Below are 21087 nucleotides of genomic sequence, written 5' to 3' on the forward strand. Positions count from 1 at the left end.
GCCTATGATACGTCGACACGTGGCACGGCCCAACAGAGGCCCATTCCTATGAAAAGGCCGGCATGTTTGATTTGGTCAAAAGGTGGCGGGCCGGCCCATGGAAAGCCTGTTAACGACATGTTTGCATATAGCCCATTTACAGCCGCTAACCCAGCGCCGTTACACCCTATTCGAATTAGGCCCAGTAGCGTCATCTGGGCCATCCAATATGATTCCAGCCCGTTTTCAGTTCTGGCCCATGTATGGCCCATGACGATCCAACTCTAGCCCGTTTACGACCAGAATGCGGTCTATTTGGCCCATGTTTGGCCAATCGATCATACAGCCCGTATAAGGCCCATTGATGATACGGCCCGTAGAAGGCCCGTTGTTTCTACGACCCATAGAAGGCCCATTGTTTCTATGGCCCGTAGAAGGCCCACTATTTATATGGCCCGTAGAAGGCCCACTGTTTCTATGGTCCGTAGGAGGCCCAGTGTCACTACAGTAAATATTAGCCCATGGTTATTGTGGCCTAGTTTTAAAAAATAGGTTATTGCAGCCACTAGCAAACCGCAGAAAAAGAACTGCACTGACTACAAGCAAACAAATAAACAAGACAACAAGGAAATAAATAAGCAAGCAACTTACACTAGGCTATTACGGCTATTACACATATTACATCCACTGGGCATCAAAGTTCGCCACCAGTGCAAATATAGGGAACACAGCAGCATATAAACGCCGCAGCAAAACAAGTCCAGAACTGAAACCACTTCCGAAGAGCTCAAGAAACAATATCCTGGGTACCCATAATGCTGGCAAGATGCTTAGCAAGCTTATTAACTTTCTCTTGTTTGGCACTTAAGTCCTCCAACGCTTGTTGTTGCACCAGAAAGTATGCATCTGAATTCTGCAGGGACTCCCTCAGTCCTTCGGCTTCCTGTCGCATAACATCCAATCGATGTCTTTAAAATTGAAGTTGAGACTCAAGAAGCCGAACTGATTCAGGCAACGAGTTCAAAGAGCTGGTGCCAGCAGTGGTAGCCAGTAATTCGAACACTACATCAAGACTGGACTTTAGGGTTGTCTCAGTGTCTTCAATATAGTTTTTATCGGCTTTCTTGGAGACCAACAGGGATGTCTCACTATCTTGAACCTTATCTGCATTACTTCCTTTACCATTGCATAACCTGGTACTCTTCTCCAATATTTTATCTGCGTTCTAAAAGAGAAACAAACAAACACATCTCAGGTTTACAATGTAGTATATGAAACTCATTTTGGTAAACCAGTTCAGTAGTAAGGTGGACAGGATAACAACATGAAACGAACATATATCTATGGTCTATATCATTCTAGTTTATGTTGCCAAATCAAGATAGATACAGTTCGAATCATATCTATTTAAGACAAAGCAGCATAGACAGAATATAAGTGAGGGAAACTACAAAGCGATAACAACAGTTGTAATGTGCATGGCATGAGAACATAATTGTTTATTCAATTGAAACTGAAATCAACATAGAGCAAGTTACAATAGCAAACAGCCAAACACGTTGAAGAAACAGGTTTAAACATACCTGTTGCGCCATTGGAGTTTCGATTGCATCCTTGAAATTTGAAATTAGTTGGTATCAGTAAATACAGTGATGCAAGAGCAAAGTAGTATGAACCATACCTACGGAATCTGACCTGAGAACAATTCTTCTTCTGCTTTAAGCATTGACTTCGGGTTCGGAGTGGTGGTCCTCGTGATTTGGGCACTGCAGTTGCCTTACTAACTACTCGTGTTTGGGTGCTCTGTGGTGGAGACGATGTTGTGTCAATGGGAACTGGGTGTCTATCTGCTGGGGTTGGGGTTAGAAGTGGTGTAGCTGGTTCTCTGTCCAAGTGGGTAGGGGTACAATCTGCATGAGTGTGGGTTATGTGTGGTGCGGCTGGTTCTTGGGCAAGTACAACCGTGGTTCTATCTGCATCGACGGGTAGCACGATCTTTTCTCAAGACTGTGTTTTTACTCCCACAGATACTGCCATCACTCCCTCCAATTGAAATGGCTGATAAACAAGAAAAGTAATTGAATGTATAGACATTGTAAGATAGACAGGTGCAATGGATAGTAGGGAAGAAAACAGGGCATGAAATAATTCACATTTATGTTGTCTAAGCAAACAGAATAGCAGGACATAATTTCACATATATGATGGCTAATTAAACATGATAGCATGACATAATTTCACATGTATGATGGCTAACTAAACAGGATAGAATGACATACTGGAAAATATGATGACTATGTAAACAGGATGACATGATATAACTATACGATGTGTCTATTAAAGTGGTTGGCATGCCATAAATCACAAACATGTCGTTGTTGGAAACAAGATGGCATGATATAATTCATGGATAGAATGACATAATTTAAAATATGATGACTATGTAAACAGGATGAGATGATATAACTATATTATGTCTTTAGAAAATGGGTTGGCATTCCATAATTCAGATACATGCTGTCTATGTAAACATCATGGCATGTCATAATTCAAATATATGATTTATATACTAAGGAAGTGAGCATAGGGCAATCGCATATATGATGTGTCAACTAAGGAGATGGCATTCAATATTGTGTATATGATGTAAAAACTAAGCATTATATGAGTAATATAACCCTGCCAAGTTTGAGCATACACCTCAGGGGGATAATAGGACTGGTCATCTGCCTCTGAATCCTCCTCTGAAGAGCTATCTGTAACCAGCAAGATATCTGCTTCAGCAGGTAGCATTGTATGCTCTGAAGACCTTGTTTTCACTCCAGATTTTTCCATCACCAATTCAAATGGCTGATGCACAGGAAGAGAAGTTGAATATACAAACATCATCGACAAAAGTAATGAGAAATACAAAAAAAGGACGGCATGATATAATTCACATATATGACGCTTGCCTAAACAGCATGCATTGCATAATTCACATACATAATGCCTTGCAACAAGATAACATTGCATAATTCACATATATAATGTCTTGCAACAAGATGGCATTGCATAATTCACATATATGGTAATTAGACACTAAACAGGTGGCATTCACACAAAGCATGTCTAAACTAAGCAAATGACATAGCAATGCAAGATACCATACGCACGATATGAGCAACATAACCCTGCCAAGTTAGGGCATGCACCTCGGGGGGGGGGGGGTCTGACTGGTCATCTATCTCTAAATCCTCCTCTGAGGAGCTATCGGTAACCAGCAAGACATGTGCTTCGTCAGATAGCATTGTCTGCTCTGAAGACCTTGTTTCCACTCCAGATTTTTCCATGACCGTGCCGAATGGCTAATGCACAGGAAGAGTAATTGAATGTACTAAACTTGTTGACAAATTTAACACGTAATAAAAAAATGATGGCATGATATAATTCACATATAAGATGACTGCCTAACCAGGGTGGCATTGCAAAATTCACATATATGATGCCTGGCTAGACAAGATGGCATTGCATGATTCACATATACGATAAAGAAACTAAACAGATGGCATTGACACAAAGCATGTCTAAACTAAGCAGATGACATCTTTAATGTATACAGTAAGCAATGCAAGGCACCATATGCATGATATTACCAACATCAGCATGCCAAGTTAGAGCGAAGACCTCATGGGGTAAATAGGAGTGGTCTTCTCCTTCTGAATCCCCATCAGAATAGTTATCTTCCTCTTGATTACGATCCGAAATGGGTGGAGGGGGGGCTGCCTTTGCACCCACCATGGAACGACGTCTGCATGAAATTTTATTGCCACGCAAGGCTCGTCTCTTTTGCTCTACGTGATCAGTTCCATTGTGTACAATAACTGGCATGCATAGGAATAAAACATAGTGAGATTATGTAAGGAGTGCATGCACAAATCCAGAGTGATGGTAGCAAACTGTGGATAGACCCAAAACCAATGATAGCATGCACATAATAGCTTTAGTTAAAAAATAGAGATAATGGCTCCTTTAATGTTTGTTTGCACCCAACATGAAACTCATAGTAGACACCAGAGATTAACCAGATATTAGACAGATAGTACTGATTGCTGCCCCAATATGTACCCCACAACCATTTAAAAACTCAAGTTTCATCATTAGTTTCGACCTGACTCGGAGTCTAATAGGTGAACACGACGATAATGTAGCATGTCATCATATTAAGCGACGAACATAAGCAGACACGGAAGAGTGCGACCTCTCTTGCGTACCCGTGTAGTCCTCAAGGTCATCTACTCAGTTGATGATGGTAATGCAGTTGTTGTGGCTGCCGGCGGTGGGGAAGAAGATCTGAGGCGGCGAAAGACAGTCTGGAGAGCGGATCCCTGTTGTGGTGAACCCTTCCGTCGTTAGAGCAGCTAAGCTGGGGTGGAACACAGCGCCGCAGGAGCAGGACAAACCACACAAGGTTTTCTTTGACACATATCTGTAATAGAAGTAATTGAGTAAGGGCTTGTTTGAATTTGAGGATTCTAACCATGCAGGGATAGGAAATAGATAGGAATGGGATAGGAATGCATGTGCAAAACAAAGAATTTAAAAACACAGGATTTCTGCCAATCTGGGTGTTTGATTCACAACAATTGGAAGATCACAGGATGCAAAAAAGCATGGTGAGATTAAGTCAAACCACAAGAAAATGTACGATAATAATGCTATTATGCTACTATCTCTTAGTCTTGTGCTTGATGAATAGGAATATGAAAAGGAGGAGAAATGGAAATTAGAATTCCTACGGTTTTTCTTTCAAGGAGACACTAAAGGAACAAATCCTACAGTTTTCCTTTGCTCCATTCCTTCGCACCAAATTCATGAAAAGTAGTACCATAGGAAACTTTCCAATTCCGATGTTTTTCATTCACTTTTCCTTTCAAGCACTGGTGATTCTAGTAGTCAGGCTTGACCAAGGAAAATCCTACACTAAAAAAATGTTTTTGTGCTACTTCTATTACTTTGGACCCAGGCCACTGCCATACTACCTCAACTCCCAGGCCCATCGACAAATGCACAGCTCAAACGCGCAGAGATAAATAATGATGGCGTTCAAGAGAGTCCATCATGGATAGCTAAGTTGCCTGGTACCTCACTGCTTGTCATATAGTAGGATAAAATAATCATATTTCCCATTACTACGAGTGCTCAATGGACAATATATATAACATGTAGAGTAAAAAAGAGAAGTCTACAACCTCTTTGGCGAAGCCATGTCGATCTCTGCGTGATTGGGTTGGCCGGTGAGGATGCTCCGGCTGACTTGGCTGTTGGAGGAGGAGAAGAAGATCTTAGGCGTCTGGAGATGGAGCCCGAGGTACTGCTCCGCTGTGATGGAGGGTTTCGTCGTTGGAGCAGCTCCGATGAGTTGTGCGATGCCGAGGCTGAAGCAGGATAAGAGAGACAACGAACAACGTTAACCTGAGTGGAACTCTAATAGCATCTCCAATACATGACGTAAAATACATAACCACAAAGTGCTAGATGTAAAATACATCAGCCGCTCATCTCTAAACTTAACTATGAAACTGAATTTAACTGTTAAAACTGAACTTAACTGTCGAAACTAAACTTAACTGTTGAAACTGAATTTTGCTGTCGAAACTGAACGCACTAGCAAGGTGAGACAACACGTCGGTCGACTGAATTTTTCATCTCTGGTATACAAAATCAAGGGCCTGTGGTTCATCTTCAACCTCCACCCCCTGAGCCGCCAGCCAGCACCGGCCAAATAGCAGCCCCCCGCCGCCCGCGGCCGGCGGTGCGCCGCCCCGCCTGCCCCGAAAACACTCCCCACCGCCGGTCCGCCGCCGCCCCGGCCATCCCTCTAGGCCCCCCCGTGCCGAGATTTTTCTCCGGCTATCCCCACGCCACCGCCTCGCCACCGCCCCCATCCTGAACCCTAAGATAGATAGTGGGGTACCTCTCCAGCGAGCCCCCCTCCCCGCTGTGGGTGGTTCTTCTTTCACCCCGGCAAGCCCCCCCCACCCCTTGAAAATCGACTGACCCAAAAGTCGATTCAGTCGACTGAAGTGTAGCTAAATCAGAGCAGCATCGCAAGCAAGAGCAAGAACGAGAGCAGCAACACGAGCAAGAGAAATAGCAAGAGCAGACCAGGCAGGGGACCGAGAGCAAGAGCAGAGCAGCAGTGCGAGCAAGAGCTAAAGCAGCAGCAGCTCCTACTAATGTGGACATCGCCGCCGAGGGAGCGACGTCGTGGAGGAAGTGGCTGGCGATGCCGCCGTGGATGGAGCCGCACCGTGTCGGCTCGGGACCGAGCGCCGGCAACACCGTGAGATCGAATCAAGAAGAAAATGCGGCGATTAGTGTACAACCTCTTTGGTGGCGCCGATTAGGCTGCAGCTTCATCCGAGGAAACGGTGATGATGATGCTCTTCTGGTGGTGCAGATGAAGATGGCGATGTGGGAATGGAGGTAGCGTGAAAGACGAGGGAACGTCGGGGCAGCTCCTTGGAGGTGGAGGATGGGGTGGCTGAACCGGTGGGGCGATGAGATCGACGACAGATCCTCATCCGGTACGGTGGATGAGGGACGTCGAGGTGTTGCTGTGGACGACGTCGTCGGGGAAGAAGTTCCAGCTGGGTGGCAGACGGAGCAGGGTGTGGGGTTTCGTCGTGGGTTTTCGCGGCCTCGGTGTACGAATGGGTGGGCGGATGGGATGGCAGTGGAGAACCATGGCTTAGAGATGCGCTTGTCCGAAATGTGGGGTAAGTTACGAAAGTACCCCCACCGATTTGAGGCGGTTCTTTCGGTTCAGGGGTACCACGGGCATTTCGCGTGTCTGGATTTCACAGGAGGTGGGAGTTTTCGCGCGCGTTGTAATTTCGAAATAGCAAGGCACGGGTTGAGATGGAGGGAGTTGTCGGAGCACAACAAGACAAAGATATATCTTAAATATTTCGGGCTAACAAGGCGCGGGTTGAAGAGGCGGGAGTTTCGCAGCACGGTAGACAGAGACGCTAGGTTGAATTTTCGGCATAACAAGGCGCGGCTTGAAATTTCAGAAGAACAAGCTTAACGTGTACCCAAAAAAGACAATTTGCACCTCAACACGCACAACACACACACACACAAACATCATTTAGACTAGAGTAAGGTACACGTGCATTGCACGCATGAGATTTGGCAACCAAATTATGGATAAATACCACATTATAGCTATCGGCGTTCTGGGAACGGGGGTCCTCAGACTTGCATGCCTGCGGCCTGCGGCGTGGCTCAAAGGGGGCCCCAGCACGGCCCATCTTCACCAACACAGACCCAAGACCCTCGCGAGGGGCCAAGCCTCGTGGGGCGGACGACGCGGAGCTTCCTCAGGCACGGCCTCATCAGGCTGGCTCGCGAGGAGGCGGAGAAATCAAGGCGGGGTACCTCACGAGGTGCCCGTGACGCGAGCCATGACAACCAAGGGCGCCAGGCGGGTGCCAGCCCGCGCAGCGTCCTCCTTCCCTCTTTGGTGCAAAGGGAGCAAGCGCAGCCACGGAGTACCGAGGCATCTGTCGGCGTTCTGGGAACGGGGGTCCCCAGACTTGCCTGCCTGCGGCCTGCGGCGTGGCTCAAAAGGGGGCCCAGTGCGGCCCATCTTCACCAACACAAACCCAAGACCCTCGCGAGGGGCCAAGCCTCGCGGGGCGGACGACGTGGAGCTTCCTCAGGCACGGCCTCGTCAGGCTGGCTCACGAGGAGGCGGAGAGATCAAGGCGGGGTACCTCACGAGGTGCCCGTGACGCAAGCCATGACGACCGAGGGCGCCAGGCGGGTGCCAGCCCGCGCAGTGTCCTCCTTTCCTCTTTGGTGCAAAGGGGGCAAGCGCAGCCACGGAGTACCGAGGCATCAGGCAAAGGTTGCCATTTCGGTGCAACGAGACCAAGACCAGGAGGACTATGAGACGGTGGTCACCGTGGAGCCCAAGACGGCGTCATCACCAGAGCTTTGCGCAGGCGAAGACTACTTTTGTCAGGATAGCTAGTACTAGCTGTCCCCCTTCAAATTAGCCCGCCATTGTTGGCTCCCTTCCCGCTCGATATTTGGGAAGAGGACCAGGGCCCCTATAAATAGGACCGGCCACCCGCTAGACAGGGGAGAGAGGACCGAGGGAAAAAAGAAAGAGAGAGAGAGAGAGAGAGAGAGAGAGAGAGAAGGGCGACTGAGCTCCTCCCAGCAGTTCATCACCCCAGCCAAGAACAGACCCTCGCGAGGCTGTTCTTCCTTGTATTGTTCATCATCATCAGCCCAAGAGGCAATCCACCACACCACACACTGGAGTAGGGTATTACACCACAACGGTGGCCTGAACCAGTATAAACCCTGTGTCTCTTGTGTTGTTCTTTCCTTAGTTTAGATCCTAGCAAGGCGGAGGGGTGCAGGTAGGTAGGAGACGAAAGCTCCGCGCACACCCCAGTGTTCGAACCTCAAGGGTCTGCCGGAACCCAAAATCCGACATTTGGCGCGCCAGGTAGGGGTGCACCGGAGTCCACCTTCTACCGCTTCGCGCCCCGTCGCGTCGTCATCACCATGTCCGGCGACCAGGCGGGCAACCCAGATCCGTGGGCGGCGTGGCCTGCCTGCGCAGAGCCGCTTGCCTCGGGCGACCCCGTGCCCCAGGCAGCTCGCGGTCCACAGGGCGCTGCGGGCCGCGGGTGACGCGGACAGGCTTCGACACCTCTCACGCCGCGGCAAGCGCGGTCCGCAGCAAGGGCCTCCAATCACGCCGCGACCATGACGCCATACACTCGCAGGGAGCAGGCGAACTCGAGGGCCGTGCTCACAGTGGCCCGAGAGCTGCTGCAGTGCAGGATGCTAGAGGGCGGCCATGACATGCTGCTGGAGCGAGTGGCAGAGCTCCTAGGCTTCGCCGCCTCGGGGGCTCACCCCTTCTCCACCCAGCTCCCATCTCAAGCCCAGGGCGGCCCGCGCGGTGGCTCCGCGCGCGCCCGCGGGCTCCAAGGCTACTCCGACGCCAGTGAAGCTATCAGCGCCGGACCGGCGGCGGCACTGCCCCCGCTCCTGGTCTGCGAAGAAGAAGGACTCGACGCGACCCGTGGCCCCAGTGGGCTGCCATGCTACCACCCCACGATGGGCGCGTCAGGCAGGACCGCGTGGCATGCGGGGCATTACGGCGTGGCATTCGGGATGACGGCGCCGGAGGAATACATGCCCCTCATGATGGACCAAGGACACCCACACGAGAGCGAAAAAGGCTCGCTCCTCAGCCCAGGCTGGGGGGACGAGGCGCCAGAAGCTGAGCCTTTCCGGGAGCCCCGGGACGGTCCTACTGGCCGCGCTGGGGGCAACAATTATCGGGTACCGCTAATTCTTCAATTGTAGGTATACGCTAACCATGGATCGCAGGAGGTGCAGGTCGCCACAGCGAGTAGCTGCCCCACTCCCACAGTCTCCTGCCCCTCAGGAGGAGGGCGCAGGGGGCTGCAGGAGAGGGGCCGGGATCCAACGTCACCACCGCGGTGTTCGGAGCAAGGTGTTCTCAGGAGGTAGGCCCTCCGCTGGGGAGGTGCTTCAGAGCCTGCCCCCGGCGGAGGACCCGTGGTCGTCGGGGGAACCGCTGGCGACCGCTCTACCCCATCGGCGGCGTCCTGGTTTCCGGTCGTCGTTGATGGCCCTAGAGTGTGGCGCAAGGCGGGGCCCTCATCTAGCGATATGAAGCAAGGCCAGTACCTGTGAAGAAGGCCCAGTGCCTATGAAGCTCGCCACCCCGTGACACTCTCACGTAATAATGAGTGGGGCTATACACGCCCCGAAGTCTCAGGGGTGCCGGCCTCAGGCCCTGGGGCTCCCTCCCACGCCCAGTGGCAGCACTTAGCTCCACGCTGGTGAGAAGACGTCCAAGACTAGACTAGGTGCCGGACGCGGCGTTTTTTTTGCCTTCGTTGCTCTTCCCTTTGGTTGTCGCTTTCCCCCGCTGGATTCAAGTTGGATTCGAATTTGAGATTTGGATGTGTTCGGGGAAGGGGTGCTTAGTCTCGTTCGAGCAATTTCTCGCGTTTTGGTTACCGCTTCGCCTCAGCTGCCACCCCTCGCGAGCCCCTCGCGAGCCGGGACGGGCCTAGCTTGCGCGCAGCCCAGACTGCTGCAGACGTGACCTCTCAGGAGGCTGTTTTACTGCAGATCCTACGAACCCAGTCAGGGAACACTCAAGACACCACAACCTCCCACAGGCTGCCTCAGGGCCAGCACGGGACAAAGGTAAACTAGCCGACCAGCGCGTCGCTTGGGCCAACCACTTGGCGCGGGCGCATGGGCAATGTCGCGTCTACTAATACGATGAACACAAGTTTTACATAAGGGGCTCCCCCTTCAAAATGCTCTCACTGCAATCAGGTCGAAACCTGAGTTCTACTCATGCAGGGTAAGGAAGTAGGAGCGATGCACAATCAGTCGGATGAATCCCCCAATGCGTTCTCAGGAGCTCCACCCGAGCCGTTGCTGGCGTCGCTGAACCCGCCATCATTGTCCGCGTCACCGTCAGTGGTGTCAGGGCCGTTCACCACGCCGCCCTCGACGGCCGCCACGATCCCGTCGTCGTTATCCGAAGCGAAGGCCCTGATAAGAGCCTCCACATTGTCTTCCACCCAATGCGCCAGGTCGGCTCGGACGGCCTGGGGGACTCGGGCGATGGCGGCATCAAAATCAAATTGGGGATCCTTGTTCCGGAGCTAGCTGAAGACACGAGAAAAGGCGCGCCCAAGCAGGGAGCGGCTCCTCTCCTCCACCAACCTGTCAGCTCTGACCGACCGCGCCTCCAGCTACGTCACCACGTCAGTGAAGAACTGAAGATTGCCAGCATAGTTGACTGCGTGCGGCTCGCCAACAGCCGCCTCGCAGATGTTGCCCAAGGCTGCGTTGGCTCTCTCCTGGAGCGTGGCAAGCATGGGGCCGTTCTCATGCTCCAGGATCCACCGCTGACGGATCTCGTCCGCATTATGGCCCGCGACGACCTCAGCCTCCTCCACCCGCTGGCGGAGAAGGAGCAGCTCGGCCTGGGAGGCGGTTAACTCACCTTGCGACACCTCAAGAGCGGCCCGGAAAGCGTCGGCCCGCTGTGTCGCCTCCTCCAGCTTGGCCCTCAAGGCAGCAGTCCTGCCTTCAGCTTCGGCCCGGATCAACCCCAGCTTCTCCTCGAACTCGTGCTCGAGGTTCAAATGCGCCATCGCCACTCGACGTCCGACCACCTCCAGGACGCGGGCTTCCTGTGCAGCAACATCATCCTCCGCCTGCGTCACCAAGTTCTCCCTCGTCTCCAGGCACTCATACTCACGGGTACGTTCGGCGGCTTCCAGTGTCAGCGCCTCCTCACACTTCTGGAGCTCTGCTGAGTCGCCGGAGGCCACCTTCATCGACGCGAGGGCTGCCTCGCGCAGCTCCACCTGCTCCTCCAGCGAGTGGCACCAGGCCATGAGCTCCCGAGCCCGCTCCTCCGCCGCCGTTCTCCGCCGGTCAGCCTCCCGAGCCTCCTCAGCGGCCCAAGATCGGGCCTCCCGAGAGGCCACCAGTGACGGCTTGGCCTCTGCGTCATCAAGATCGCGCTGACGGCGCGCGAGGGCGATGGCGCCCTCTAGCTCGCGCCTCTCTGCAGCCAGGCGCAGGCCCTCGGCCTTAAGGCGTGCGTCTTCATCGGCAAGCTCGTCTCCAAGCAGGCTTACCGCGTCAGCCGCCCTCCGAAGGAATCCTTGGCGAAGGGCGCGACGCTCCCGAGCGCGCTCAAGCACATCTTCAACACCACCATCTGCCCCAAGCAAGCACCGGGGGCCGCGAGTCAGCACTCCCCCTCTGGGCTGGGGGCTGGCACCCTCGCGACGGCCGGGCACGCCGCGTCAGAAGCCCGGCCTGGGGCCAGCCCATCCCCAGGTGAAGAGTGCAGGAAGCGCCTCAGCCAATCGCAGTCCACGACCAAGCGAAAAGCCCACGGCAGGCTGGTTATGCCATGAGAAGGCCCGCGAAGGATCGCGAGGCGCGCGGGGCCACAATACGCCTCGGGATGGCTCGCCTCGTTGATCGCCCTCACCACAAGGGCTCCACTGTTTGGAGCGCTTGAGGACGGTGGAGGGGGCGAGGCCAAGGGGGACGTCTCCTTAGCCGTCTCCGCAAGATCGGCTGGAAGGGGCCTGCGGAGCAATGGTTAGTAAGAGCAATAGAAGGATTGGGAGCTGGGAAAGGAGAAGGCTTACTCGTCAGTGGCGAAGTACTTCCTATGCTTCAGCAAGCGACAAGGGTAATCGTCGCCCAGGGCCTCCCTTCTCTTCCGGAGGGCCTCAAAGTCCACGCGGAAGCGGCCTAAGAGTTGGTTGCAGGGATCAACCAGCGACGAAGATGGAGCGTCAAGGCAATCTGCGTCAGCGGTGCCTGCCTGATGTGCGCTGCCAATCGCCTCACCAAGAGAAGCCACCAAAGCCTCAGTGGCCTCGATCGTAGGCGCGGAGGGCAGCTGCTTGTCACCCTCAGCCTCGGCGGCACGGGCCCCGATAACTGCTTCCTCATGAGCCTCGCCCGGCGCTATCACCCCGCCGGGAGCCCCCTCGGCCTCCGGCGCCTCGTGCCTCCCTGCTCCACCACTTGAGGAAAAGTCGCCTTGGCCGACTGGAAGGGCAGTCACCACCACTGGGTTCTCGCGAGGCCCCTGAAGGCCGGCGGGGCACGGCCCCCACTCATCGAAGATAGGCATCTGCCTCATGAAATCACCCCCGCTCTGGCAGAGGTACAGCAAGGCCCCTCCCTGCTGGATACTACCAGGGTTGGGGTCCCCCGTCAGGGTCAAGAGCGTCGTCCTCAGCAAATCAGGCGTCAGGTCCTCTTCCTGGAGCCTCATACGATCATCGCGCCCGCTGAAGGCCCACATCCGGCGGGAGTGACGCTGGAGAGGAGCAACGCGGCGTAGCAGGAACTCCTTCACCACCTTGGGCGCTGTCGCGCCAAGCGACCTCAAGAACGCGAAGCGGTGCTAGACGAAGACGAGCCGGGGGCTCTCAAGCGTCTCCTGGCCCCAGCCTGAATTGGGGACAGCAGGTGAAGTTGGCTCCGACGACAGGGGGCTGGGCACCCCGGCATCCACATACAGCCACCGCTCGCGGAATCCAGCCGCGGGCGGAGGGAGCTTGAAGTCAATCCCAGAGGCCGCCGTCTCAGGCGCTGCAATGAAGCTCACACACGCCCAACATTGGGTAGGGTCAACAAGGCGCAGCGAGAAGAAGTGGCGCAGCAAGGCAACCGAAGGAAGGATGCCCATCATAGCCTCGCAAACAAAGGCGAAGACCAAAAGGAGAGTGATGGATTCAGGACCCAGATGCATCATGTGGATCTGATAATGGGAAAGCACGGCATTGAAGATATCAGAAAAAGGAGGAACCAGACCCGCCCACAGGGCGTCGGCAAATTACGGGACCTTGGTGGCTATCCTATCGATGGAGAAGTGGGACACGGGCCAGGCCATCGTCCTCCCGCATTCATTAAAGATGGTGGCCAGGGCCAAGCTGACCTTGCCCGAGCCCTCGGCGGGGGTCGCCAATGGCGGCGGGCAAGGCAGAGACATGAATTTCTTCCCTCTTCCCTTCTTCGTCGGAGCCATGGCGAGGGGAAGGGGGAGGAAGGTTAAAGATTGAGTTGAGAACAGAAACCGGAGTTCGAGCGGAGGAAGGACATAGGGCGCACGAGCAACCAAAAAGGGGAACGGCTGTGTACAACTACGGGTCCGCCTAGCATGGCGCAAAATAAGGAGGGCGTGGGGAACTGTGCCGCCCACGTCCAATCAGCCGCCACGCGGCGCCCAAGCGCGCAGGCTGTTAGGGCCCGTGGCGCTTCGCCCTTGCCCTTCCGCCTCCCTGCACGGCCAAGTCCGGGCGCGCCTTGGGCCCAGGGGCTACTGTCGGTGTTCTGGGAACGGGGGTCCCTAGACTTGCCTGCCTGCGGCCTGCGGCGTGGCTCAAAAGGGGGCCCAGCGCGGCCCATCTTCACCAACACAAAGCGAAGACCCTCGCGAGGGGCCAAGCCTCGCGGGGCAGATGACGCGGAGCTTCCTCAGGCAAGGCCTCGTCAGGCTGGCTCACGAGGAGGCGGAGAGATCAAGGTGGGGTGCCTCACAAGGTGCCCGTGACGCAAGCCATGACGATCGAGGGCGCCAGGCGGGTGCCAGCCCGCGCAGTGTCCTCCTTTCCTCTTTGCTACAAAGGGGGCAAGCGCAGCCGCGGAGTACCAAGGCATCAGGAAAAGGTTGCCATTTCGGTGCAATGAGACCAAGACTAGGAGGACTACGAGACGGAGGTCACCGTGAAGCCCAAGACGGCGTCATCACCAGAGCTTTGCGCAGGCGAAGACTACTTTTTTCAGGATAGCTAGTACTAGCTGTCCCCCTTCAAATTAGCCCGCCATTGTTGGCTCCCTCCCCGCTCGATATTTGGGAAGAGGACCGGGGCCCCTATAAATAGGACTGGCCACCCGCTAGACAGGGGAGAGAGGACCGAGGGCAAAAAGAAAGAGAGAGAGAGAGAGAGAGAGAGAGAGAGAGAGAGAGAAGGGCGACTGAGCTCCTCCCAGCAGTTCATCACCCCAGCCAAGAACAGACCCTCGTGAGGCTGTTCTTCCTTGTATTGTTCATCATCATCAGCCCAAGAGGCAATCCACCACACCACACACTGGAGTAGGGTATTACACCACAACGGTGGCCCAAACCAATATAAACCCTGTGTCTCTTGTGTTGTTCTTTCCTTAGTTTAGATCCTAGCAAGGCGGAGGGGTGCAGGTAGGTAGGAGACGAAAGCTCCGCGCGCACCCCAGTGTTCGAACCTCAAGGGTCTGCCGGAACCCGAAATCCGACAGCATCAGGTTGCCATTTCGGTGCAACAAGACCAAGACCAGGAGGACTGCAAGACGGAGGTCATTGTGGAGCCCAAGACGGCGTCATCACCAGAGCTTTGTGCAGGCGAAGACTACTTTTGTCACGATAGCTAGTACTAGTTGTCCCCCTTCAAATTAGCCCGCCATTGTTAGCTCCCTTCCCGCTCGATATTTGGGAAGAGGACCAGGGCCTCTATAAATAGGACCAACCACCCGCAAAACAAGGGGGACGGGGGGATGAAGGACGAGAAAAAGAGAAGAGAGAGAGAGAGATAGAGAGAGAGAGAAGGGTAACTGAACTCCTCCCAGCAGTTCATCGCCCCAGCCAAGAGCAGACCCTCGAGAGGCTGTTCTTCCTTGTATTGTTCATCATCGCCAGCCCAAGAAGCAATCCACCACACCACACACTAGAGTAGGGTATTACACCACAATGGTGGCCCGAACCAGTATAAACCCTGTGTCATTCGTGTTGTTCTTTCCATTGCTTAGATCTTAGCGAGGCGGAGGGGTGCAGGTAGGTAGAAGGCGAAATCTCCGCGCGCACCCCAGTGTTCGAACCTCAAGGGTCTGCCGGAACCCGAAATCCGACATTTGGCACGCCAGGTAGGGGTGCACCGGAATTCGTCTTCCACTGCCCCGTTCTCCTCCGACCATCACGCCCATGTCTGACGCTCGTCGGGCCCGCGCCGAGCGCCGGGCCGCTCTCGCTTCCCGCGTCGCCCAGACGGCTCCTATCGGCGGGCGTCCTCGCAGTTCCCCATCACCTGCCATCAACGCCGCCACCGGCCCGGCGGGGGACGAGCAGCAAGCATCGTCTCAGCATCCGTCCATGCAACAAGACGACCGCACCGCTACTCCCTCGCTCACCCTAGCTGGTTCTTCGTCCCGCGCGCTCCGCGCACCCATGGAGGCTCGAGCTGCGCTCATCACGGCAAACGAGCTCCTGCGCTACCATCCCGTCGACGACGTCTACAAAGAATGGCTCGACCGCGTCGCCGAGCTCGTCCGTGCCGTCCTCTCGGCTGCACCACACCCCGCCCCGCGCGGGCGACGAAGCTCCGGCGGCGCCCCGGCCACCTCCTCCACAAGAAGGCGCCATGGCTCCAAGGCGCGCGGCCCCTGGGCGGAACCCGCTCTGTCAGATGCCAGCGCGGCAAGAGCAGAGCTGCCAAGAAGTCCCTTGCCCGCAAGAAGCTGCCCGGGCGCTCCCTGCTCCAGCACGTCGCGACCATGCTCCTGCTCCCGCACGTCAAGACCCAGCTGCAGCGCGTGGGGACATGCAAGACCAAGCTCTCCGTCACCCAAGGCCTCCCGTGGCCACAGCAGGCTGCCGTGCCTTCACCGCCGAGCTACGCAGCGTCGCGTGGCCCGGCAAGTTCAAGTCGGACCTGCCTCCTTGTTACGATGGCACGGCTGACCCTGCGGAGTTCCTCCAGCTCTACGAGCTGGGCATCGAAGCTGCCAACAGAGACGAGAAGGTCATGGTGAACTGGTTTCTCATGGCGCTCAAGGACGGGGCCCGCACCTGGCTCCTGAACCTGGCTCCAGGCACGATCTCCTCCTGGGACGAGATGCGAACCCGCTTCATCGCAAACTTCCAAGGTACTCGTGACCGGCCCCCCGCCGTGAGCGACATGCGCCGCATCAAGCAACAACCCGGGGAGACCCTGCAGAATTACATCCAGCGCTTCAACAACGCACCCCTCAAGATTCCCAAGGTGACTGAGGAGGCCATCATCTCAGCCTTCTCCGACGGCATGCGCGACGACAAGATGAAGGAGGAGCTGGCGTTGCATGAAGGCCTGTGCACTTCCTTGGAGCTGTTCAACTTGGCGACCAAGTGCGCCAGGGCTGAGGAAGGGCATCTATCCCTCCTCGAGCTGCCTGCCGTAGACCCAGAAGAGAAGAAGCCCAAGGCCAAGGACGTGAAGCGCAAGGGGGCTGCCGTGCTCGTGGCAGAACCGGACACTAAGCGGGGAAGAGATCAGCCCGAACCTTCCAAGGGCAGCCGGTACTGTGTGTACCACGACCTCCACACCCACAACACCAACGAATGTCAAGAGCTCCGAGCCATGCGGGAAGGAAGGATCGGTCGTCGTCCTGACCGCGGTGACCGGGGCTACGGTCAAGGAGGAGGAAGGAACGCAGGACGCTGGGAAGACCGTGGCCCGCGCCAAGGGTGGCGCGATCAACCTCGCGAGGATCGCTGGCAAGACCCGCCTCGCGAGGGAGACTGGAGGGATCAGCCTTGCGAGGATCGCCCGCATGGCAACGCAGGCCTCCCTCCGCTGCCGCCGTAGCCAAGGAGAAACGAGGACCGCCACCAAGACGAGGGGGCTGGGGGCTTCCAGGAGCCGCGCGCGATCGCCTGCATCCTGGGCGGGGCTCAGGCCCCAGCCTCTCAACGCATCTTCAAGCAGTTCGCCCGCGAAGTGAATGCAGTCCTCCCCAGGCTTGAAGCCATGCGCCCTCTCAGGTGGTCGACGTGCGCCATCACGTTCAGCTCAGCAGATCAGCTCAAGTGTGCGGCTACAGCTGGAGTCCTCCCGATGCTTTGTTCCCCAATCATCAGCAATGTGGTGGTCACCAGGACCCTCATCGATGGCGGGGCAGGGCTCAACGTCCTGTCCGTGGAAACATTCAACAATCTCCAAGTGCCCTACAGCCAGCTTCAGCCAACCAAGCCCTTCTCTAGAATCATCGACGGCTCCACGGTCCCGATTGGGCAGGTCCGCCTCCCTGTCACCTTTGGGGCACGCGACAACTACCGCACCGAGCACATCGACTTCGACGTCGCTCACATTCGCCTGCCGTACAACGCCATCCTTGGGAACCCGGCGCTGGCCAAGTTCATGGCCATAACTCACCATGGCTACAGCGTCCTCAAGATGCCAGGAAGTGGCGGAGTCATCACAGTGCCCTGTGAAGAGAAGGACGCGGTGTGTTCCCTGGAACGAGCCTTTCAGGCCGCGTCACTGGAAGACCCGGATCGCGGAAGCAGGAGGCTTCCCGAGACCGCCCCCGAGAAGAAGAAGACATTGTCCGGCCCGGCCCCTCAGGAGGCAGGCCCCTCTGGGCCCGTGCCTGCCCAGGGGGAACCTCCTTCTGTCGCGTAGGAAAGCGCGCTCGGCGCCCTCCTCAGGCAGGGCTCGGGGGCTCTCCCCTGGAGGGCCACCGACCTGGCTAGGGTCATGAGGGAGGCGCTTGGGCACCACATGGAGGCGTGCTTCGAAGCACGTTTCCCTCAAGAAGGAGTAAGGCAAGGAGAGCCAGACCCTCAGGAGTTCGTCAGCAAGGCCATTCAGGAGCTACAGGAGTCAAGGGTCATGAAAGGCGGCCGCCGTCTACCAGCAGTGGCCCCCCATCCAGGCGAGGATGGTGCATTGCGCGTCTGCATCGACATACCAGGGCTCAACCGAGTCGCCTCTTTGGAGCGCCTCTGGCCCTCGCGAGTGGGGCGCTGTGGAGGTCCACCCCACAGCTGTGTTCGCATGCCTTACGGCTTTCCGAACGCGGCTGTCACGCCTCCAGAGCCTCATGAGGGGCATCATGGAGGCACAAGAGGCCAGGCGTTCTGCAGCCCTGGCGGAGATGGAGATGGCCCGCAGGGAGCCACTAGCGCCCCCGGAGCCTCCTGAGGCCCCTGGGCCTGGGGGCTCGTGAGGCTCGGCTTCCGCAGCCCACCGAGTCCGCTACACCAACACCCCTTCGTCCTCAACATCATCAAGTGACATCTTTCAAGTTTTACTTCCAGCTGGGAGCGCCCCCCAGGGCTGCATTATTCCTAGGCCGCGTGGGTCCGTCCCTGCGGCATGTATCCCTTTAATTTCATGTTGTTAGCTTACCTTGTTGGGGGCGCCCCTCGGGCTGCACGATCCCCAAGTCGCTCGGGCCAGACCCAGCGATGTCCGCCTTCCCAGCATCTATTTGAATGAATCCACTCCTTCGCGGCTAATGTGTTCGACCTAGCTGCCTGCTCAACTGACGCCAACTGACGGAAGTGCTCTCAAACGGCACAACGCTTGCGCATGGGTCCATCCCTACAACGCCAACAAACCTGAATGGCTGAGCTCTGGCCACGGCAGCCCCGCATGGCGCCACCTCGTCAAGCCTTCAGTGCCTCGTACCCTTCGGAAGCAACCAACAGCTGACTGTCAATTGTCATGGCAACCCCTCGTTTTTTCTATTATGGGTCTACAGGATATCCTGAAGGAGCTGCGTCAGGCGAGGCTCTTGCGGTGTCTCCTTCGCTCTCATCCGCGCGAACCTCTTGCACGTTAAAGGGGGGGTGCCTGAGCATTGCGACTCAGGGCTCCTACTGGCTCTCCAGCCCTCACCCTCTGGCCTTGTCCACGGCATCGCGACCTGGCATACCAGCGACGGCTGAGACTCGCTCGAGGGTCGGGACCCGAGGACGTAGAGCAGAAAGGGGAGCAAAGGTGAGAAGGGAGGGACACGCGAGGCCCTCGCCGAGCAACCTCGCGCCTGCCGATGCACGGACCCGGTGACACGCCAGAGAGCGACCCCTGATTCTCGAGATAAGTCACCACCCGGAAGCACCAGCTATCATGGCACCACCCCCGCACCTAATGCAATCCCGTGTTAACGACGCCGCTCTCCTTTCTCACCGAACGACGGCTGCTTGGGCGCCAAAGGGGACCTCCTGAGCATCGCGACTCAGGGGCTCTTACCGGACTCCGGGTCGCTCACCTCCTGGCCTTGACCACGGCATCGCGACCTGGCATACCAGCAACGGCTGAAGCCGCCTTGGGACTGGGACCTGTCGGCGCAGAGCACCAAGCCCTTGTGAGGTTCGAAAGGGAGGACAGAGCTAAGACGGAATGAGCAACTCGCACAGTTCTACGACAAGGGTTGTATTAACAAAACAGGATCACAGGCACCTTACAAGCCCCCACGGGACGCATCTTTGATTCCTTTCAGGGAACAGATCCTAAAGGGACACTAACTACGCACGCCCCTGCAGAAGACACCATCATCAACAGTGGGCCGTCAAGCACCGGCGCCAACCCCATCCAGATCAGAGTCAGCGGCGGCCTGACGAGCCCGCCCTACTCCAGGAGCGGTGCCGGCTCGGGGGCTCGTAGCTGTCGTCGCTCGTCTTCGGAGTCGCGAAGAACTTGCCGGAGTCGCTGGAACCTCCGACGCCTCCACCGCCTGAGGAGCCGCCAAGGGAGCGGTCGGCGGGCCCAGTCCTCGCCGCAGCAGGGTCCCGGCCACCTCTCCCGGGAGAGCACTCCAGCCGGCGCCCGTTTGCATCGATGAACTTGAAGAACATCACCGAAGCACCGTCGTACTCCAAGTGGATCGCGAAGGCGCCTCTTGTCCTGCAAACCCAGGCGATTTCGCTCCAGCCTCAAGTCATGAAGTCGCGAGGGTGCTGCAGCCGGCGTGCTGCAGCCAAAGCTCCAGGGGTTCCCCCTGCGGGACGATGGAGGCGAAGAAGGGAGGAAGGCAGATCCAAGACTGAGGAGGCATGGCGATGTGGAGCACGAGCTCTCGGGAGGAGCCCTCGGTGTGGACCCCAGGGGGGACGACCCACACCTTCGTGACCCGTCGATGCCGACGGCAGCGCCGCCCGTCATGATCAGCATCAGCTCCTTCAGGGCCCTCGATGTGGGCATACAAGGGAAGCGGGAACCCGGCGGTGCCCACTCGCACCAAGGCCTCGGCACCACCTAATGGGCCCCTCGTCCGGGCCACGGGGGATGAGGCGTTTCTTTGGCGAGAGCGGGTTAGGTTCCTCTCGGGGATCCTTTCCCTTCTCTGCCGTCGAGAACTGGTGGATCGGAGCCATCGCAGCAAGACAGAGCAAGGACCGGGAAGAAGGAGAAGCAAGGGGGGATGAACTGGAAGGGCGCGCGCCGTTCCGTACTTATAGCCGGCGAAGGCCAACCGTCGACCTCGACGATCGCAGGTAATCATGACCCGCTTTGCATGCAGGGACTTGTCCAATCCGTGCAGTTGCCGAGGCCCCGTGGGAAGTGGAGGCGCCCACGTCCAATCAACCGCCACGCGGTGCCCAAGGCCGCAGGCTGTTAGGGCCCGCGGCGCTTCGCTCTTGCCCTTCCGCCTCCCTGCACGGCCAAGTCCGGGCGCGCCTTGGGCCTGGGGGCTACTGTCGGCGTTCTGGGAACGGGGGTCCCCAGACTTGCCTGCCTGCGGCGTGGCTCAAAGGGGGGCCCAGCACGG

The sequence above is a fragment of the Triticum urartu genome, chromosome 2, assembly GCF_003073215.2.
Source record: "Triticum urartu cultivar G1812 chromosome 2, Tu2.1, whole genome shotgun sequence".
In the NCBI taxonomy this organism is placed as follows: Eukaryota; Viridiplantae; Streptophyta; class Magnoliopsida; order Poales; family Poaceae; genus Triticum; species Triticum urartu.